Below are 23,347 nucleotides of genomic sequence, written 5' to 3'. Positions count from 1 at the left end.
TAGAGTTTCTGCTGAGAGATCTGCTGTTAGTCTAATGGGATTCCCTTTGTTGGTAACCCGACCTTTCTCTCTGGCTGCCCTTAACATTTTTTCCTTCATTTCCAATTTGGTGAATCTGACAATTATGTGTCTTGGAGTTGCTCTTCTTGTGGAGTCTCTTTGTTGCGTTCTCTGTATTTCCTGAATTTGAATGTTAGCCTGCCTTGTTAGGTTGGGGAAGTTCTCCTGGATAATATCCTGCAGAGTGTTTTCCAACTTGATTCCATTCTCCCCATCACTTTCAGGCACACCAATCTGACGTAGATTTGTTCTTTTCACACAATCCCATGTTTCTTGGGGGCTTTGTTCATTTCTTTTTATTCTTTTTTCTCTAAACTTCTCTTCTAGCTTCATTTCATTCATTTGATCTTCAATCACTGATACTCTTTCTTCCAGTTGATTGAGTTGGTTACTGAAGCTTGTGCATTTGTCACGTAGTTCTCATGTCATGGTTTTCATCTCTATCAGTTCATTTATGGATTTCTCTGCATTGGTTATTCTAGTTATCCATTCTTCCATTCTTTTTTCAAGGTTTTTAGTTTCTTCGCGCTGGGTATGTAGTTCCTCCTTTAGCTCTGAGAAGTTTGATGTACTGAAGTCTTCTCTCAACTTGTCGAAGTCATTCTCTGTCCAGCTTTGTTCTGTTGCTGGTGATGAGCTGCGTTCCTTTGGAGGAGGAGATGCACTCTGATTTTTTGAATTTCCAGCTTTTCTTCTCTGCTTTTTTCCCATCTTTGTGGTTTTACCTGCCTTTGGTCTTTGATGATGGTGATGTACTGATGGGATTTTGGTGTGGGTGTCCTTTCTGTTTGTTAGTTTTCCTTCTAACAGTCAGGACCCTCAGCTGCAGGTCTGTTGGAGTGTGCTTGAGGTCCACTCCAGACCCTGTTTGCCTGGGTATCAGCAGCGGAGGCTGCAGAAGATAGAATATTGCTGAACAGCAAGTGTTGCTGTCTGATTCTGGCTCTGGAAGCTTCGGAGGTGTACCTAGCCATGTGAGGTGTCAGTCTGCACCTAGTGGGGGATGTCTCCCAGTTAGGCTACTCAGGGGGTGAGGGACCCACTTGAGCATGCAGTCTGTCCATTCTCAGATCTCAACTTCCATGCTGGGAGAACCACTGCTCTCTCTTCAAACTGACAGACAGGGACATTTACGTCTGCAGAGATTTATGCTGCTTTTTTGTTTAGCTATGCCCTGTCCCCAGAGGTGGAGTCTACAGAGGCAGACAGGCCTCCTTGAACTGTGATGGGCTCCACCCAGTTCAAGCTTCCCGGTGGCTTTGTTTACCTACTTAAGCTTCAGTGATGTCGGGCGCCCCTCCCCCAGCCTTGCTGCCGCCTTGCAGTTAGATCTGACTGCTGTGCTGGCGATGAGGGAGGTTCCGTGGGCATGGGACCCTCTGGGTCAGGCATGGGATATAATCTCCTGGTGTGCTGTTTGCTAAGACCCTTGGTAAAGCACAGTATTAGGGTGGGAGTTACCCAATTTTCCAGGTTGTGTGTGTCTCAGTTTCCCTTGGCTAGGAAAAGGAATTCCCTTCCCCCTTGTGCTTCCCAGGTGAGGTGATGCCTCACCCTGCTTCACCTCTCGCTGATTGGGCTGCACCCAGAGACCAGCACCAACTGTCCGACATGCCCCAGTGAGATGAACCTGGTACCTCAGTTGAAAATGCAGAAATCACCCGTCTTCTGTGTCGCTCACACTGGGAGCTGGAGGCTGGAGCTGTTCCTATTCGGCCATCTTGGGTGCCCTCTCTTTTTTTTTGGTTTAGATGGAGTCTCGCTCTGTTTCTCAGGCTGGAGTGCAGTGGTGTGATCTCGGCTCACTGCAAGCTCCACCTCCCAAGTTCACACCATTCACCTGCCTCAGCCTCCTGAGTAGTTGGGACTACAGGCACCTGCCACCACGCCTGGCTAATTTTTTGTATTTTTTAGTAGAGATAGGGTTTCACTGTGTTAGCCAGGATGGTCTACGATGTCCTGATCTCATGATCCACCTGCCTGGGCCTCCCAAAGTGCTGGGATTACAGGTTTGAGCCACTGCACGCGGCCCTGGATTCATTAATTTTTTGAAGAGTTTTTGTGTCTCTGTCTCCTTCAGTTGTGCTCTCATCTTAGTTATTTCTTGACTTTTGCTAGCTTTTGAATGTGTTTGCTCTTGTTTCTCTAGTTCTTTTAATTGTGATGTTAGAGTGTCAATTTTAGATCTTTCCTGCTTTCTCTTGTGGGCATTTAGTGCTATAAATTTCCCTCTACACACTGCTTTAAATGTGTCCCAGAGATTCTGGTATGTTTTGTCTTTGTTCTCATTGGTTTCAAAGGACGTCTTTATTTCTGCCTTCATTTCATTATTTACCCATTAGTCATTCAGGGGTGGGTTATCCAGTTTCCATGTAGTTGTGTAGTTTTGAGTGAGTTTCTTAATCTTGCATTCTACTTTGATTGCACTGTGGTCTGAGAAACTGTTTGTTATGATTTCCATTCTTTTGCACTTGCTGAGGAGTGTTTTACTCCCAATTATGTGGTCAATTTTAGAATAAGTGTGATGTGGTGCTGAGAAGAATGTATATTCTGTTGATTTGGGGTGGAGAGCTCTGTAGGTGTCTATTAGGTCTGCTTGGTCCAGAGCTGAGTTCCAGTCCTGAATATCCTTGTTAATTTTCTGACTCGTTGATCTGTCTAATATTGACAATGGGGTGTTAAAGTCTCCCATTATTATGGTATGGGAGTCTAAGTCTCTTTGTAGGTCTCTAAGAACTTGCTTTATGAATCTGGGTGCTCCTGTATTTGGTGCATATATATTTAGGATAGTTAGTTCTTCTTGTTGAATTGATCCCTTTACCATCATGTAATGCCCTTCTTTGTCTTTTTTGGTCTTTGTTGGTTTAAAGTCTGTTTTATGAGAGACTAGGATTACAACCCCTGCTTTTTTTTTTTTCATTTAAATTTGCTTTGTAAATTTTCCTCCATCCCTTTATTTTGAGCCTACGTGTGTCTTTGCACATGAGATGGGTCTCCTGAATACAGCACACTAATGGGTCTTGATTTTTTATCCAGTGTGCCAGTCTGTGTCTTCTAATTGGGCATTTAGTCCATTTACATTTAAGGTTAATATTGTTAGGTGTGAATTTGATCCTGTCATTATGATGCTACCTAGATATTTTGCCCGTTAGTTGATGCAGTTTCTTTTTTTTTTTTTTTTTTTTTTTTTTGGAGACGGAGTCTTGCTCCATAGCCCAGGCTGGAGTGCAGTGGCCAGATCTCAGCTCACTGCAAGCTCCGCCTCCCGGGTTTACGTTTCTTAATAGTGTTGATGGTCTTTACAATTTGGCATGTTTTTGCAGTGGCTGGTACCAGTTTTTCCTTTCCATATTTAGTGCTTCCTTCAGGAGCTCTTGTAGAGCAGGCCTGGTGGTGACAAAATCTCTAAGCATTTGCTTGTCTGTAAAGGATTTTATTTCTCCTTTGCTTATGAAACTTCGTTTGGCTGGATATGAAATTCTGGGTTGAAAATTCTTTAAGGATGTTGAATATTGGCCCCCACTCTCTTCTGGCTTATAGGGTTTCTGCAGAGAGATCCACTGTTAGTCTGATGGGCTTCCCTTTGTGGGCAACCCGACCTTTCTCTCTGGCTGCCCTTAAGATTTTTTCCTTCGTTTCAACCTTGGTGAATCTGACGATGATGTGTCTTGGAGTTGCTCTTCTCAAGGAGTATCTTTGTGGTGTTTTCTGTATTTCCTCAATTTGAATGTTGGTCTGTGTTGCTGGTTTGGGGAAGTTCTCCTGGGTAATATCCTGAAGAGGGTTTTCCAACTTGGTTCCATTCTCCCTGTCACTTTCAGGTACACCAGTCAAACGTTGGTTTGATTCCATATTTCCGGGAGGCTTTCTTCATTCCTTTTCATTCTTTTCTCTCTAATCTTGTCTTCCCACTTTATTTCATTAAGTTGATCTTCAATCTCTGTTATCCTTTCTTCCACTTGATTGATTTGGCTATTGATACTTGTATATGCTTCACGAAGTTCTCGTGCTGTGTTTTTCAGCTCTATTAGGTCATTTATGTTCTCTAAACTAGTTATTTTAGTTAGCAGTTCTGGTTTTTATCAAGGTTCTTAGCTTCCTTGCTTTGGGTTAGAACCTACTCTTTTATCTAGGAGAATTTTGTTATTACCCACTTTCTGAAGCCTACTTCTGTCAATTCGTCAAACTCATACTCTGTCCAGTTTTGTTCCCTTGCTGGCAAGGAATTGTGATCCTTCTGGAGGAGAAAATGTATTTTGATGTTCGGAATTTTCCTCAGTGTTTTTGTGCTGTTTTTTTCCTCATCTACCTTTGATCTTTGATGCTGATGACCTTTGGATGGGGTTTTTGCATGGGCATCTTTTTTGTTGATGTTGATGCTATTGCTTTCTGTTAGTTTTCCTTCTAACAGGCCCCTCTGCTTCAGGTCTGCTGCAGTTTGCTGGAGGTCCACTCCAGACCCTGTTTGCCTGGGTATCACCAACAGAAGCTGCAGAACAGCAAAGATTGCTGCCTACTCCTTCCTCTTGAAGCTTCGTCCCAGAGGGGCACCTGCCAGATGCCAGCCGGAGCTCTCCTGTATGAGGTGTCTGTTGACACCTGCTGGGAAGTGTTTCCCTGTCAGGAGGCATGGGGGTCAGGGACCCACTTGAGGCGGCTGTCTGTCCCTTATCAGAGCTCAATTGCTGTGCTGGGAGATCCACTGCTCTTTTCAGAGCTGGCAGGCAGGAAAGTTTACATCTGCTGAAGCTGTGCCCACAGCTGCCCCTTCCTCCAGGTGCTCTGTCCCAGGGAGATGGGAGTTTTATCTATAAGCCCCTGAATGGGGCTGCTGCCTTTCTTTCAGAGTTGTCCTTCTCAGAGAGGAGGAATCTCGAGAGGCAGTCTGGCTACAGCGGCTTTGCCCTACTGCAGTGGGTTCTGCCCAGGTTGAACTTCCTGGGGACTTCATTTACACCGTGAGGGGAAAACCCCTACTCAAGCATCAGTAATTGCAGACTCCCCTCCCCCCACCAAGCTCCAGTGTCCCAGGTCGACTTGTCGCTGCCAGCATAGCAGTCTGAATTTCAAGCCAGTGGATCTTAGCTTTCTGGGCTCCATGGGGCTGGGATCTGTTGAGCTAGACCACTTGGCTCCCTGGCTTCAGCACCCTTTCCAGGGGAGTGAACAGTCTGTCTCGCTGGTGTTCCAGGTATCACTTGGGTACAAAAAAAGCCTCCTGGCAGCTAGCTTGGTGTCTGCCCAAAAGGCCACCCAGTTTTGTGCTTGAAACCCAGGGCCTTGGTGATGTAGGCACCCGAGGGAATCTCCTGGTCTGCGGGTTGCGAAGATCATGGGAGAAGTGCAGAATCTGGGCTGGAGGGCACAGTACAGTCCCTAATGGCTTCCCTTGGCTGGGAGAGGGAATTCCCTGACCCCTTGCACTTCCTGGATGAGGCGACCCCCCACCCTGCTTCAGCTCACCCTCTGTGAGCTGCACCCACCGTCTAACCAGCCCCAAAGAGATGAGCCAGGTACCTCAGTTGGAAATGCAGAAATCACCCACCTTCTGCGTTGGTCTCACTTGGAGCTGCAGACCAGAGCTGTTCCTATCCAGCCATCTTGTGAAGACCCAGGAATACATTCTTATTGATCCTTTGTCTCTGCATCACTAGAACAAGAGTCAAAGTCCAGAGGTGATATAGCCAGCTAGAGAGACCTCTGACTGCCAAGAAGCAAAGAGAATCAAGGTCTAGCACTCTTGGCTTATAAGTGGGAGATTAAGCATCACCTTCCACCACACGACCTACAATGAAGGCTTCCCTCAAATTGCAGTGGGGATTGGATTCTGGGTAATACCCTCTCCCCAAAACACAAAAATCTGCTACATACATGGTCAAATTTTTGTGTCTATTTTAAAAGACATTTTCAGATACAATTTTCTGTACTAGGCGAGAGAGATTCAACATCAAATCCACATATCTGATTTTCTATCACTTTTATTTATTTTTATTTTCTTGTTTCTTTTGAGACGAAGTCTCGCTTTAATGCCCAGGTTGGAGTGCAGGGGTGCAACCGTGGCTTACTAAAAACCTTTGCCTCCCAGGTTCAAGCGATTCTCTTGTGTCAGCCTCCCGAGTAGTTGGGATTATAGGCGCCCACCACCATGCCCAGCTAATTTTTGTATTTTTGGTAGAAATGGGTTTCTACCATGTTGGCCAGGCTGGCCTTGAACTCCTCACCTCAAGCAATCCACCCACCTTGGCCTCCCAAAGTGCTAGGATTATAGGCATGAGACACTGTGCCTGGCCTTATTTTGTTTATTGTTTGTTTGTTTGAGATGGAGTTTTTCTCTTGTTGCCCAGGCTGGAGTGCAATGGTGCAATCTTGGCTCACTGCAACCTCCGCCTCCTGGGTTCCAGCGATTCTCCTGCCTCAGCCTCCCAAGTAGCTGGGATTACAGGCATGTGCCACCACGCCCAGCTAGTTTTGTATTTTTAGTAGAGACGGGGTTTCACCATGTTGGTTAGTCTGCTCTCGAACTCCCAATCTCAGGTGATCTGCCTGCCTCAGCCTCCCAAAGTGCTGGGATTACAGATGTGAGCCACTGTACCCAGCCTGATTTTCTATCACTTTTAAATGTACATGTTTGGTCTGGATGGTTTAAGATGTGAATTTGATCTAATCAGCCTTGGATATTTTGGGAGAATATAGCCTTCAAAAATGTTTTTAAGTCATCATGTAATTCTTAAGTATTTTCAACCCATGCACGTGTGTGTGCATGCACATAAATGCACAGAACACTTACTTAAAATATTCTTTCATATATATGTAAAAATATACTAAGTTTGTTGATTTATCCTTTTCTACCTACAGCTTACTGTGGCACAAAAATCCAAAAAGAAGCCCTTGCAAACATGATTTAATTTTATCGACACACCTTGCATCAATTTTCTAATTCAAATTCTACATGCAATGGTTAGGATTCATTCTAAAATGCTTAAATACTGTAGATTAAATTTGATAGGATGTCCTTCCCCCCACCATACACACAACAATTTAAAGGTTCTAGGATGGGTAAATGACTCTGCTCCATAACTAGTTATCTCTGCCTTCAATGTGTGACTTCTGTCTCTAGGTCCAAGACCGCAGCTACAGTTCTTCCCATTTTCAGCTGGCAGTGAGGGGAAAAGGCTCTAGTGCAGGGCAAGCAGCTATGAGTTGTCCCAGAATTTGCATACATCACTTATGATCACTTGCTATTGGCGTGAATTTAGTCACATGGCCATTCCTAGTTTAAAAGGAAGCTAAGAAATAGTCTCTGCTGTAAGCCCAGCTAAAATACAGGGGTTCTAGCACAAAAGGAAGGAGAAAATGGATACTAGGGGTTTAGCAATCTCTACCAAATCAGTGACACCTGATGTGTGAAAGTTTACTAGTTTTTCCACAGTTAACTCAATCTTTGTTTCAATGAAGTACAGAGAGGAATGTCTTGTTGAACAAGCAACTTCTTCCTGTTAGCTCCTTTCAGAGGAGAGAGGCAGTAGGCATTAGATAGAATCAAGAATATGGGGGCAAAGAAAGAACATAGGAGCTATGTGGGTTATGTGGGTTTATAATCCAAGCTTTGATATTTACTGGCTCTGTGACTTTGAGTAAATTACTTTTCGTGTGCTTCAGTTTCCTCATTAGGATGATAGGAAAGGAAGTAGCTGGAATAGTGTTTGGGTTATAGGATTCACCCAGTTAATACTTATTGTATCTACTGAGGGTAATTATTAATAATTCCTTTTAGCTAATATTTTTAATAAAATATTCTGAAATTGTTGTTTGTATTGTTCTACTATGAGAAGTACTTTTCAAAAAGCAATCATGGCCCTGTTGAGTTGATTTCATCTCTCATCTTCTGAAACTTTTCCAACTTCATTTCTTCTTACTTCTCCCCTGTGTTTCTTTTCATTCCCAACACCTAGCTACTTCCTGCCTTGGCTCATTCTGTTTCTTCTTTTCAATGCCTTCCAGACAATTCATACTCAGAACTTTTTCAGACTTTCATCTCAAATTATTCCCAAGCAACTCATGACTGGAGATGTCTACTCCCACTGCTCGAGTACCTTAGGCTTCCCTACATTGGAGATGACCATTTTACCATCCTCTCTTGTACTAGTTTATATGGCATTCTGGTCTCTCTGGCTGACACTATTAACTGCCTCCCAAATATCCACTGCCCTCTTTTGCTTGCTATTAGAAACCCAATTTTATTCAAGGCAGCGATATGTTCACCAAGTGAAGTGTTTACTATCCTAGCCTACCTTGCAGCTAGGGCTAACTGTGCAACAGTTCTGGCAAATGAGATGTACTGGTGTCTGTTTAGGGATTTGGGAAATTTTTACTTATTAAAAGGGGAGATATTGTTAAAGAAAATTATCCTGACACTAGTTAAAACAGTAAGACGGGCTTTATTCAGGAGTATTGTAATTGGTGTCAACACAATCACAATAGGGGAGCTTTGTCAAGCTCAACTCTGAATACAGTAAAGACGCCTGGGGACTTACAGCCAATGAGAAGGATGAGCAGTTAGTGGATGGAAAATAACTCAGAGGAGATCTCAAGGGTAGGGGGATTCTTGCTAAACTGACCTGACAGCATTCTTGCTGAAGACAGGCCAGGGTGATCAGATATCAAGGATGGGTGATGAAGACTTTTTGATCAGACTGAGATATCAGGGGACCTAGTTGAAATAAAGCAAGGACCTAGTTGAAAAAAGGGCTTGGAATTCCTACCTAGAGCAATCAGGCAAGAGAAACGGATAAAGGGCATCCAAATTGGAAAGAAGTAAATTATCCTTGTTTACAGATGATATCATCCTATATTTGGAAAAAGACTCCACCAAAAAACTATTAGAACTGATAAATTCAGTAAAGTTGCAGGATAAAAAATCAACATACAAATATCAGTAGCATTTCCATATGTCAACAGGGCACAACCTGAAAAATCAAGAAATTAATCTCATTTACAATTACTGCAAATAAAATACCGAGTAATTAAAGAAGTGAAAGTTCTCTACAATGAAAACTATAAAATATTAGTGAAAGAAATTGAAGAGGACACAAAGAAATGGAAAGATATTCCATGTTCATGAATTGGAAGAATGAAGGTTGTTAAAATGTCCATACTTCCCAAAGCAATATACAGATTCAATACAATCCCTATCAAAATACCAATGACATTCTTCACAGAAAGAGAAAAAGGAATCCTAAAATTTATATGGAGCCACTAAAGACCCAGAATAGCCAAAGCTATCCTAAGCAAAAAGCAAAGAGGGCTCAGAGAGACTTTGTAAACATGGCTGTTTTGTTCCTCCTCCTACCATTCCCCATTCACCCTCACCTTTCTTATAACCTGGATCTCTGATGTCTGAAACTGCAGCAGTAATTTTGTGTTCACAAAGAAATACACAGGAGGAAAAAGCACCTTCATTAAGGAGGGTGTAATGAAAATAAAGAGCTGGAGCTCCTTTTGGCATCATTAGTCAGTAAACAAATGCCAGCAGCCACCTGAGTCTTCATTTGTCTTGTCTTTGCATTTTCCATTTGATAAATCTACCATTTTCACCTATTTCCGGTGTCCCTCCCACCTCAGGTGAAATTTCTGACCTATTTGGTTCCAGAGTTAATAATATTGGAAGAAGAACTACTTTAAATTTATTCCTGCTTTAGATCCCACCCCTTGACTCTAGCATTGACTTACTCTAGCAATTGACCTGACCTGGCATGGGTAGAGTATCCAGCACTCTACATGAGGCTCCAGAATTGCATCCTCAGTGTACCTGCTTCATCTTTCATCTGAGATGTGATATTCTGGGGACAATTATGGGCTTCTCAGTTGTTCTCTGAAAAGATTACTTCCACCTCTTACCTGTTTTATGTGAATAAGCTTCTGAGTCTTTGTTTTAAGCCCAAGTCTTCCATGTGAGTGTCAGTTTATAGAACTGGACTTTTTACGCTCCCATTCCTGACTCCTGCTGGACATTGGCTGTCTCTAACCCTGGTCTAGAGGCTGGCACTCTTTTCCCCTTGAGAAGGCCTAATAGACACCAGTGTTAGCCTCCTGAGCATCCATGCTCTTTGGTTTCCCTGCAGACCTGTGGTGGCTCCCTAGCTTCTCATCCTGAACCCAAAGCATGGATAAACCATGCATAAGCCATGATTGGAGATGTCCATAAGATTTGGACTTTGCGTGTGTTTTTAAAATCTAGACTATGCTCAGCTGTTAGCTTTTACAGCTGATCAGTTACCCCAGCAGAAAGTCTGACCTGGTAGGTGATTCTAGTGTCATACCAGTCCCATTGCCTGGTCTCATTACAAGAAAATGGTCACATCTTAGCTACAAATCCTTTGATACTTTGATAATAATTCTAGTTACTTGGGATTTGTGGTTTTTCCTTTTAATACCATTGAGACCCTGAGGGTTAGTTAATTCTTTTTAAATTTTTAAAAAATGAACTCTGAGGTTATTTATGAACATGTAATAGTCTAATAATAATTGTTGAATGAATGGAAAATGAGTCACTAAGTCCAGGGAAACCTGTAGGTCAGAATAACAACAGTACTTTCTTTTCATATTTCTGTCTTCTGAACAGCTTCAGGGAGTGTGGCCTGGTTGTAATTGATAATGAAAATAGGAGACTTTAATTCTTTCTAGTGCTGTCTTGTTTGATTAGCACCACAATTTGTGTCCAGTAGTTACATGGAAAAAAACAGTTATCTTGGCATTTAAGCTAGTAATTCCAAATGTGACACAAATGACCTGGACACTGCTTGTAGTGGAAAATATGAAAGAGGCTTAATGTAAAATCCAACCTTCGAGGCCTTTTGTGGCCACTTCTGCTACTCAGGATCTACTCATGCCTGACCGGCACCATTCCCTGGTTTTAATCCACGTATCTGGTTCGCCAGCTGTTTCTTGGCTCATTAAATTTGACAAGGTTCCCAAGATGGTGAAACTAAGCCTCCCTGGTCCTTTTTTTTTTTTTTTTTTTTTTTTTTTTTTTTTTTTTTTTTTTTTTTGAGACGGAGTCTCACGCTGTTGCCCAGGCTGGAGTGCAGTGGCGCGATCTCGGCTCACTGCAAGCTCCGCCTCCTGGGTTCACGCCATTCTCCTGCCTCAGCCTCCTGAGTAGCTAGGACTACAGGCGCCCGCCACCGCGCCCGGCTAATTTTTTGTATTTTTAGTAGAGACGGGGTTTCACTGTGGTCTCGATCTCCTGACCTTGTGATCCGCCCGTCTCGGCCTCCCAAAGTGCTGGGATTACAGGCTTGAGCCACCGCGCCCGGCCTTTTTTTTTTTTTTTTTTTTTTAACTAGGGAGAGGAAAGAAACATTTTCATCTTCTCATTGCAGTTTTTAATGAAATGTCATTTTTTTTCTTGTTATATGTGGAGTGATGTCAGTGAAAAAGTGCTGGAACGTGAAGAAAAAGCAGGATAAGAAAATGGTAGAAAGAAATGGCAAGCTGCTATATAGAGACTTAAAAATAAACAGAAGGGCCCACTTAGGACCAGTGGATGAGGAAAGCTATCTCAGAGGTTGTCCCACCATGGGCTTGAGTCAATCACAGTTTATCTGATTCACTTTCAGTTCTTTGGAGACAGCAATGTTTGTAAATTCGGTTCCTTTCTATTGAAGAAAAGCTTTTGAGCCATGCCAAACAAGGGTCCTGTGATGAAATCTACAAAGGCCTTAAACTGAAGCCTCCCAAATGAAGGCTAAGGTCGGAAGAAGACTACTTTACACTATGGGTCAGTGAGTGAGCCAGGGGACCTTACTTCACTTTTCTTTTTTTTTTCCTATAGATTCTGACTCTACAGAATAAGCAACAATTGAGTATTTTGACCACCAACAACAAAAACATCAAAAGTCTTTAAGTACATAAGCAATAGAATATTGTAGTGTAGAAAATTGCAAGTAATAAAACAGGTAAGATAATAAGTACCTGTATTCCAAAGAAAAGTACATCAAAGGCCATTATAGCAAGTTACCTTACAACAAACATCATAGTCATTTGCTGCCCTGTGTTCTGATTTCCAACTTTCACCTCCCCTCAACATCAGCTACTCATTTCCATGGCATTGTCTGGACTACTGATCACCCAGAACTACTCCAAAATGACGATATGTAACATTCTACTCTTGGCCCATCACTTCCTCCTTCCAGCTCTCCCTCCTTCCAGCTCTCCCTCCTTCCATATCCCTTTATCCTTCCACATCTGCCCTTATCCAAACCTCCAGTCACATTCCTCCAAGTCTATCAGAGCCCCAAAGTTTTGAACCAAGATGAAGGCAACCTTCATTCTGCCTTCCTGGAAGCTAGAGTTTGGCCACTGAATGCTGCTGGAGAAAGTCGCAAAATCACACCAAATGGTGCTATCACAGATTCATGATCTCTAATCTCAGCTGGCCTTCCACATGGCCCAGGAATTCTTACATAAGTTTAGACATCATTAGCTCCAACAAGTGTGGCCCAACCTTCACAACTCTCCTCAGGCCCCCTTTACCAGTTCACTTACTCTCAGCAAATAATTCTCTTCCTGCTACATGAATAAAACAGGGTCACCATATCTCTAAAACTGTTGATCTGTATTCAACACCAAGAGCTCCAGAGAAAGAGGCATCCCTCTTCCTGTTTAAGACCAATCTCTTTCCTGTACCCTGAATCCCATTTGCATCCTCAGGAACATCTCCATCTACTCTACAGGCCGACTATTTCTCTCCCGGACACATCCTATTATTTCTATTGCAGATCTCTTATTTGTCCTCTCTGCTTCTCTGCCTTTAGTAAGATTCTCCTTACTGAAGACCTGTAGGAGCCTCTTGCTGGTCTTCCTACCTCTTCCATTCTTTGCTTCTCCCAGTCCACCCTCATCATCTATGAGTAATCTTGCATAGCAATACTAAAACATAAGCCTGACAAGTCTTTCCTCCATTCTTAAAATCCTTTAGGGGCTCCTTATCACCACTAGGAAAAAAGTTCAAACTCCCTGGCATATCATGCCCTTCATAACTGGGTCTTTCCCTAACCTCTCCAGCTCTATCTCTTCTCTGTTTGCCACTTGATGCTTCTGCAATCAAAACCCTCTTTCTTTCCCTTACATACTACTATCTTCCAGGTCTCTGCTTATGCAGGTATCTCTTCCTGAGATGTCTTTTCCATGTCTTGTCATTCCTGATTGGTCAAAGTCTTTCATAAAAGGCTACCACCTCTGTGCTGCCTTCTCTACCCCCACTTCACCTTATAACACTCTATTCTAGGTTAAATGCCTTGGCGTTACAATCGCATCCTCCTCATGATTCTTTTCTAGTCTCTATCATGCATGTATCATTTATTCATCTATTAAGCTGTTTATTTCTTTACACAAATTAACTGTAGAAAAATTGAAACTGGCCGGGCACTGTGCTGAGGTCAAGAGTTCGAGACCAGCCTGACCAACATGGTAAAACCCCGTCTCGACTAAAAACACAAAAATTAGCTGGAGTGGTGCATGCCTGTAATCCCAGATACTCAAGATACTGAGGCAGGAGAATCGCTTGAACCCGGGAGGCGGAGATTGCAGTGAACCAAGATCATGCCACTGTATTCAAGCCTGGGCGACAAGAGCGAAACTGTCTCAAAAACAAAAACAAAACCCCAAAAAACCCCTATAATTTTCTATCTAGATTTAACAATACTAAGTTTTGGTATATATTCTAGTATATATTTCTAAGTATATATATAATTCTTTGATAGTGGGTTGACAAATACTGTTTTATAGCATAAATTTTTCAGATAGCATTATAAAGAGCTTTTCACGACACAAATACACATCCACGTCATAATTTTTAATAGCTACTGAGCAGCATTACATTGTATGGATATTTTATTAAAGCCATTCTCCATTCTTAGTAACTTAGAATATTACAAAGTTTCATTATTATAATCTACATTGCAATGATTATGCATAAATATTTGTATGTGTATTTGATAAGGATATTTTCTTACAATCAACTCTTAGAGGTAGAATTTCTGGGTCAAGGAGAATTTTAGATGGTGTTGGGAGATATTTTGCCTAATAGAAGAATCACTCTGTATTTAGATGCTGGTCTGTTTCTCTTCCTTCCCATTAGTCTGGAGCCACCTGCAAGGCGGAAACATTGTTGTGTTAGTTGCTATGTCCCTAGGACTACACTTTAAGTATCACTGCCTCATGTCAGAGTCAAGCATGTCAGAGATTCATGCCATCTGGCTGACTGCTGTTCTCTAAGAACAGGGAAACATAAAATAGGACTTCAGGATCATCAGCACCAAACTTTGTTCTACTATTGTCAAGAGAATAAATCAGCCCAACAGCATGATAAAGCAGAGTGTTTGAGACTATGTGTTAAATGGGTACACATTATGTGAAGTCAACCTTTATGGGCTCTGTCACTCATTTGGTGATTAATAAAGAGAGACATATCTGTGATATTAATATACATATATCACTAGATAATATACTTGTCTCCATTTTTCACAATTAAGAGGAAATTCCTGGAAAATGGCAACCATTATACTTCTATGAATGCCTGTAACTGTGTGCTCTTGGTAAGCCCTCAATAAATGCTTTAGTCACCCAGATGAATCTAGTCTTGATCATAAAACTGTTAGGAGGAGGGACAGGGGGCTCATTCTGCTAATGTTTTCAGCCTCTGATAAAGGGCCAGCTAAGAGAATCAGCTGCTTGCAGGACACTTGTAAAACAGAGTTGAAGGTGACTTTCCTCTGCTCAGCATCACTCACCAGTGGCAGGATGGTCTTGGCTGTGGCAGCCAGTGGGCATTTCTGGGAGTAACATGGAAGGTCAAAGGCCATTTCAGCACCTCAAGAAAATGCACATTCGTTATTGCCACCCAGGAGTTCTTTTCAGCACTGTATCACTAATATTTTGTATATCTGGTTTGAAGAAGTTTTCTGAATGACACACAGCTTCCCACCAACTTTAAAGGATGGTGGAATTTTCTTTAAAAGCTAGTAACAGGAATATAGGGGAAAAGGAAATTAGTGTCTGGAGACATTACCCACACACCAGGGTTGCTCAAAGACTTTTGACTTGAGTTCTGTAGCAATCAAGCACTCGAGGCTCACAGTTCAAGATGAACCCCAGGCTCTTAGCCTAAAAAGTCTACAATCACAGCTGAGCATGATGAGATGGAGAAGAATTAAAACAGGTTCAAACTTACTAAATGATGTAAAATCACTATAAGAAAAATATATCCCATGAAATACTTGAGGCCAAGGTGATAACTAATCAGCTTATTTCTATAAAATGTTTTGACTCTTGCAGAGAAAAGTATTAAAAATAGTCTCTGCAAATGTTCCATCTTACTTTATTTAGAGTAATGGATGCCCTAGGCCCTAGGTCTTCTCCCACACCACTCTCTATTTGGAGAGTTGGGCTTCTACTTCTACTCTCCTTCCCTTGCTTCCCAGGCTGAGATTTCAGGAAGTAGTACAGTGAAAAAAAAAATGAGACAGCTGTAGTTTGTTAACTTTTAATTGTACGAGTAAAGATATTGGGAAAAAATCCTCTCATGTACCATCACTAATAGTTCAAAAGCAGAGGACATTGTAACGTCCTAGAAAGGTAGACTGAAGAGAAGTTCTCAACTTGGGGCAATTGGGAATTTAAGACAGCATATATATCCCTATCATGTTGCTCTTATTTTTTCTTATTTTACAAAAAATTTGTGAAAACTTCATAATAGGGCAACACTGGCATTTGGGAAACATTCCTTTAGTGTATAACAGTATGTTTTCCATGTTTCCCAAACATAGCCCTTAAAGCAGGGTTCCTCAACCCCTAGGCCATGGTACTGGTCCTTGGCCTGTTAGGAACCTAGGCCACACAGCAGGAGGTGAGTGACTAGGCCAGAGAGCATTATTGCCTGAGCTCTGCTTCCTGTCAGACCAGCTGTGGCATTAGATTCTCACAGAAGCATGAGCCCTGCGGTGAACTGCGCATGTGAGGGATCTAGGTTGCGTGCTCCGTAATAAGAATCTTAGGCTGGGTGCAGTGGTTCACACCTGTAATCCAAGCACTTTGGGAAGCCAAGGCAGGCGGATCACCTGAGGTCAGGAATTCAAGACCATCCTGGCCAGCATGGTGAAACCCCGTCTCTACTAAAAATACAAAAATTAGCTGAGCATGGTGGTGGGCTCCTGTAGTCCCAGATACTTGGGAGGCTGAGGCGTGAGAATTGCTTTAACCCAGGAGGCAGAGGCTGCAGTGAGCAGAGATCGTGCCACTGCACTCCAGCCTGGGTGACAGAGTGAGACTCTGTCCTAAAAGAAAAAAAAAAATCTAATGGCTGATGATCTGGGCTAGAACAGTTTTATCCTAAAGCTATCTCCCTACCCTGTCTGTGGAGAAATTGTCTTCCACAAAACTGGTCCCTGGTGCCTAAAAGATTGGGCACTGCTGCCTTAAAGCACTGCCTTTCTGTTTCCAGTCTGTTCTCAGGCACATTCTCCTCCTGCTCTCCTCCCCAGGCACGTAGCTTCCCTTGCTTACTCTCATCTTTTTCTTCCTCCTGCTATTCTTTTCCTCTGACCCCACGGAGCTCTGATTCCACTATGGGCCAACGTCCGTTTTCTTACCTCTTACCTGTATTTCTCCCCAGTCCTCTCCTTTAAATTATATCCTAGATATCCTGATTATACCTCTTTCTTAGGGGGTTTTACCATTGCTGAGTGTGAGAGAAGGGAAGTAGCAGGATCAGCCCACCCAGTTCACACAACATCTGAGGAAATTGGCCAAGTGTACCCAGCACTGGGGTTCTGCTGGAACTCACCTATTTCACTCCTGAGGCTGCTCCTGCTTATTTTTGCCCAGGATTTTCCTGTTTCTGGGCAGTGCTTTCACTTGGTGGTTCCTTGGTCTACTTGTCTCTCCATTTCCATTGCAATGTTTTTTGGGGAAGGTAAATTATAAAACTGATAGTTATTTGGCTGAAAATCTGGAAAATTCAAAATAAAGAAATGATCACCCATAATTTCACATTATCAGTTTTTTAAGCATGCAATTAAAAAAATGTGGCCATAATCATAGCATACATGTACTTTAAATCTTGCTTTATTTCATTTCATGTATTAGTTTTTCCTCCTTGTTAGCAGTCTTCAAAAACATTCTTTAAAATACTGTTATATCCCATTTCATTGATTGTATCATATTTTATGGAACCATCTTTATATGACATTTCTTTTTTTTCTTTTTCAACTTTTATTTTAGGTTCAGGGGGTATATGTGCGGGTTTGTTACATGGGTAAACGTATTGCTGGAGTTTAGTGTACAAATGATTTTGTCATGCAGGTAGTGAGCATAGTACCCAATAATTTTTTTTTAACCCTTATCTACTTTCCACCCCTCCACCATCAAGTAGGCACCATTGTCTATTGTTCCCCTTTGATTTTTTTGTTTGTGAGACAGAGTTTTGCTTTTGTTGCCCAGGCTGGAGTGCAATGGCATGATCTTGGCTCACTATAGCTTCTGCCTTCCAGTTTCAAGCAATTCTCCTGCCTCAGTCTCCCAAGTAGCTGGGATTATAGGCATGCACCACCACTCCTGGCTAATTTTTGTGTTCTTGGTAGAGACAGGGTTACACCATGTTGGCCAGGCTGGTCCTGAACTCCTGACCTCAGGCGATCCACCCACCTCGGCCTCCCAAAGTACTGGGATTACAGGTGTAAGCCACTGCACCCAGCCTGTTGTTAACCTCTTTGTGTCTATGTGCATTCAATGTTTAGCTCCCACTTACATGTAAGTGAGAACATGTGGTATTTGGTTTTCTGTTCTTGCATTAATTCGCTTAGGATAATGGTCTCCAGTTGCTGCAAAGAACAAGATTTTGTTAATTTTTATGGCTGCGTAGTATTCCATGGTGCATTTATACCACATTTTCTATATCCAATCCACCACTGATGGGCATCTAGGTTGATTTCAGATCTCTGATATTGTGAATAACGTTGCAATGAACATAACAAGTGCATGTGTGTTTGTGGTGGAACAATTTATATTTCTTTGGGTATACACCCAGTGATAGGATTGCTGGGTCACTGGTAGTTCTATTTCAAGTTATTTGAGAAGTCTCCAAACTGCTTTCCAGAGTGGCTGAACTAATCCCACCAGCAGTGTTTAAGCATTCCCATTTCTCTGCAACCTCACCAACCTCTGTTAGTTTGTGTTTTTAATGGCCATTCTGACTGGTGTGAGATGGTATCTCATTGTGGTTTTGATTTGCATTTCTCTAATGATTAGTGATGTTGAGCATTTTTTCATATGCTTCTTGGCCACATGTATGTCTTTAGGACGTATCTGTTCATGTCCTTTGCCTACTTTTTATTGAGGTGGTTTGCTTTCTCCTTGTTTATCTAAGTTCCTTATAGATTCTTGATATTATAACTTTGAAGTACATAGTTTGCAAAAATTTTCCCATTCTGTTTACTCTGTTGAGAGTTTCTCTTGCTGTGCAGAAGTTCTTTAGTTTAATTAGGTCCCACTTGTCTTTGTTTTTATTGGAATTGTTTTTGGAAACTGCATCATGAAATCTTTGCCAAAGCCTATACCAGAGTGGTATTTCCTACATTTTTTTCCTAGGGTTTTGATAGTTTTAGGTCTTATATTTAAGTCTTGAATCCATCTTGAGTTGATTTCTGTATATGATCACAGGAAGGGATCCAGTTTCAATCTTTTGCATATGACTAGTCAGTTATCCCAGCACCAATTATTAAATAGGGAATACTTTCCCCATTGCTTGTTATTGTTGACTTTGTCAAAGACAAGATGGTTGTAGGTGTGTGGCTTTATTTTCTGGTTCTCTAACCTGTTCCATTGGACTGTTTTTCTACAGTACCATGTTGTTTGTATTACTGTAGCTTTGTGGTACAGTTTGAAGTCAGGAAGTGTGATGCCTACAGCTGTGTTCTTTCTGCATAGGATTACTTTGGCTATTTTGGCTCTTATAGTTTATTATGAACTTTAGAATAGTTTTTCCTAATTCTGCAAAAAATGTCATTGGTAGTTTGATAGAAATAGCATTGAAACTGTAAATTGCTTTGGGCAATATGGCCATTTTAACAATACTGACTATTCCTATCTATATACATGGAATGTTTTTCTATTTGTATAATCTCTGATTTCTTTAGCAGTGTTTTGTAATTCTCACTGCAGACATCTTTCACCTCCCTTGTTAGCTGTATTGCTAGGTATTTTATTCTTTTTGTGGCTATTGTGAATGGGACTGCATTATTGAGTTTGCATTCAGCTTGGACATTATTGGAGTATAGAAATGCTATGAATTTTTGTACATTAATTTTTGTATCCTGGAACTTGACCAAAGTTGAAACTGAAGTGAGTGAAATTGAGATGCGAAAATCCATACAAAAGATCAAGAAAACCCAAAGTTTTTTGAAATAATAAATAAGAACAATAGACTTCTAGCTAGATTACTAAAAAGAGAGAAGACCCAAATAAAACACAACAAAAAGTGACAAAGGTGACATTACCACTGATCTCATAGAAATAACAAAAATCCCTCAAAGACTATTATGAACACCTCTATGCATACAAATTAGGAAACCTAGAATAAATTGACAAATTCCTGGAAACATACAACATTCCAAGATTGAACTAGAAAGAAACTGAAATCCTGAACAGACCAATGATGAGTTCCAAAATTGCATAAGTAACAAAAAACCTACCAACTAGAAAAAGGCCTGGGATGGAGGGCCAGATAACCAGATATATTCACAGCAAAATTCTTCAAAACATAAAGAAGAGCTGATACCATTCCTACTGAAATAAGTCCAAAAAATTTGGGAGGAGGGACTCCTCCTTAACAATCTATGAGGCCAGAATCATTCTAATATCAAAACCTAGCAGAGACACAATGAAAAAAACCTTCAGGTCAATATCTCCGATGAACATAGACTCCTGATGAACAAAGTACAAGCAAATTAAATCCAGCAGCACATTAAAAGGCGAATCCACCACTATCAAGTAGGCTTTATTCCTGGGATACAAGGTTGGTTCAACATATACAAACTAATAAATGTGATTCATTATATAAACAGAGGTAAAAACAAAGACCACATGATTATCTCAATAGATGCAGAAAAGGCTTTTGATAAAATTCAACATCCCTTCATGTTAAAAACCCTCAATGAACTAGGCATTGAAGGAACACACTTCAAAATAATAAGATCCATCTATGACAAACCCACAGCTGACACCATGCTGACTAGGCAAAAGCTAGAAGCATTCCCCTTGTGAACTAGAACAAGACAAGGATGTCCCCTCTCACCACTCCTATTCAACACAGTTCTGGAAGTCTTAGCCAGAGCAATTGGGCAAGAGAAAGAAATAAAAGGCATCCAGATAGGAAGAGAGTAAGTCAAACTATCTGTCCTCATAGACAATATGATTCTATATCTAGAAAACCCCATAGTCTCTGCCCAAAGGCTCCTAGAACTTATGACTAACATTTCTATGATTTGATTTTTTTGCCTATTGTTTATCCTAATACTCATGTTCCATTTTGGAAATATTTTCTTGGCATAGGTTTACAGTAATGGAGTTATATGGCTCAAAGGACATAACTGTTTTTTAGACTCTTGATCCATATTGCCACATTTTGTTCTGAAAAAGCTGTCCTAATTTAGTGCTACCAGCTATATCAATTAGTACAACTTTCACAATATTTTTTCTACAATTGGGTACGTTTAGCTAATTTAATAGTACATTTAGTGGCCTGGTGCAGTGGCTCACGCCTGTAATCCCAGCACTTTGGGAGGATGAGCTGGGTGGATCACAAGGTCAGGAGATCGAGACCATCCTGGCTAACATGATGAAACACTGTCTCTACTAAAAATACAAAAAATTAGCTGGGCATGGTGGCTAGTCCCAGCTACTCAGGAGGCTGAGGCAGGAGAATGGCGTTAACCTGGGAGGCAGAGCTTGCAGTGAGCTGTGATTGGGCCACTGCACTCCAGCCTGGGCCACAGAGCAAGACTCCATCTTAAAAAAAAAAAAAATACATTTAGCTAATTTAATTATAATTTAATATGCTAATTTAATAACACATGTTATTTGACTATAGTTTTTTTTCTGATTAGTAGAATGGTTATTTTTCCATATATTTGTTTCTGGTTCATCTTTTATAAATTATCAAAATATTTTCTCCCTTTTGCAATACTGTGTATCTTAATAGCATATTTTTAAATCAATTTGGGTGAATGAAGACATTAACATTGTTATATTTACTCCAATTGTGTGTGTGTGTGTGTTTTTTTTTTTTTTGTCCTGTTCTTTTATTTTGGTTATCTTAGAGAAGTTTTGAAATTTAATAGAGCTAATTCTGTCTGCTTTTTATAAATTATTAAGCTTAAAAAGTTGCCTAACCAAAAGGAATACAAAGGAAAGAAAGAAGAAAGTTTCCCTATTGTCTGAGGTTGGTAAATGTTACATTTGTTCTTGTCTTCAGGCCTAGCCATTGTGTTAGCTAGATAAATATGCTCGAAGATCACAGTCAGCTCTCCTCAAGGAGGCGGCCAAATGAGACGGGATCAACGCATGGGTAGAGAGCTTAACTCTGAAGAGAAGAGCCTCTTTCTCTGGGTTTAGATGATCAAGGATTTGGATACATTGTGAGTGCTGAGGCAGGAGGCTGAGGTAGTCCCATGTAGACAGTGAGGGGAGGGAGAAAGGGTGTGATAGGACATCCTTGCCGAATTTCTTCATTATAGACCCAAGCCCTCTTAACACTCACCATGCAATTACTAGTGTTTTTCCCCTTTGGAAATAACCTGGGACTGTTAACTGCTGTAATGCACTAAGACATATCAAGACCTTCCTGTGCTTTTATCCGAATGAGAAAATTTACATAATTGACACAAAAGGGACTTGTAAACTGTTAATAATACCTGTAAAATTCCTTTTAGAAGTCTGTATAAAAATTGTTTCTCTTGGCTCCTTACTGCTGCTACTAAAGAAGAGGAGTTTGACTGTTAAACCCTTCACAAACGTACAGGATTAAAAGTAGCTGGTCTCACTGCTACTCACTTCTGCTCTAGTAGGAGTTTCATATGCATCCAGAAACTCCTCCACTTTCATCTCCTCCTACCTGCCACACCTATGCCTTTCAGTAGACACCTGGTTGCAAACTCCGGATGTCCTTTTCAAAGAGGCCCGGATCCAGATTTGCTCTTTTATATAAAGGAGAAAAAAATACGAGAAGTGAAACCAGTATAGTGGCATTCAAATATTGTATAATTCTTTGTCAATCTCTGAAAATGCGTCATCATACTTGCATATAGTTCTATAAAGCCACTGCATAAAATAGCCCCTTGCAACATCCCAGTCACCAGCCATTTTCACTTCTCAGAGACAACTATTTTCAATTTTTAAAATTATTTCTTAATGTTTACCTTTTATCTCTAAATAAAAAAGTTATCTTTTATTGATACTTTTTGATTGTCATTAAGTTTTATGCATTATCTGCTAATATCCCTTTATGGAACATGAGAATTTATTCTCCACATACATGAATTCCTTTACCCTCATCCTTCCAATATAATTGTACGATAATTTGGGGCTAGACCAATTATGTTTTGTATTTCCATAACTATGTAAATATGATAAATAGCTAACTCATACAGTATATTATAGTTACATTTGCTTTCTTGTGTAAAAGGTTTTGGTTCTTTCTGGAGTTATTAGCTTTTTCTACTTGCACAGCTTTCTAGGTACCTATCTCATCCATCCCTTAACTCTTACAAAAAGGTATGTCTCCCTTTAGCAAGATTCAAACACAATGAGCACTTCATCAGCTTCATCTTCTTGGATGGAGACTGTTCATTCTGTGAGCAGACTGGGCTGTTTAGTGCGGCTGTTCAGATCATCATCCTCACTTCTAGGCTTTTGGCTCCTTAATTGGTTGTGAATGACAGAGGTAAACTCTGGATAAGTAAAGTGGTACATGGGTTCAGAATTTTGGGAATTTTCTAGTATTCTACACAAATAGAGAATCTAAAATGTCTTACCAATCTCTTCTCCGGAATGAAGTGTTTTAGTAGGTGCCGTCCTAAATTTAATGCCTGTTACTTTTCTTTTCATCTTCCCTTTTCACTTCATCAGGATATCAATATCCTTAGCACAAGATTCTATAAATAAAATACTTCACTGACTTATTAACCTTTCCTCAAACTTTAGGTAAGGTAGCAGTATTCCCCTCCCTCCCCCC

The 23,347-nt window shown here is 40.9% G+C and overlaps 1 long non-coding RNA gene across 1 annotated transcript; it reads right to left on the bottom strand.

Moving 5' to 3' along the window:
• Positions 1-4,687: 4,687 nt before the first annotated feature.
• Positions 4,688-23,347, bottom strand: LOC105475272 (uncharacterized). The gene is made up of 4 exons (XR_983236.3): positions 16,904-23,347; positions 14,853-14,932; positions 14,076-14,211; positions 4,688-5,710 (listed from the first exon to the last, which is right to left on the bottom strand). It is a non-coding gene; the product is annotated as an uncharacterized lncRNA (long non-coding RNA).

The sequence above is a fragment of the Macaca nemestrina genome, chromosome 4 (genome assembly GCF_043159975.1).
Source record: "Macaca nemestrina isolate mMacNem1 chromosome 4, mMacNem.hap1, whole genome shotgun sequence".
In the NCBI taxonomy this organism is placed as follows: domain Eukaryota; kingdom Metazoa; phylum Chordata; class Mammalia; order Primates; family Cercopithecidae; genus Macaca; species Macaca nemestrina.
This window is presented reverse-complemented; position numbering and strand designations above follow the sequence as displayed.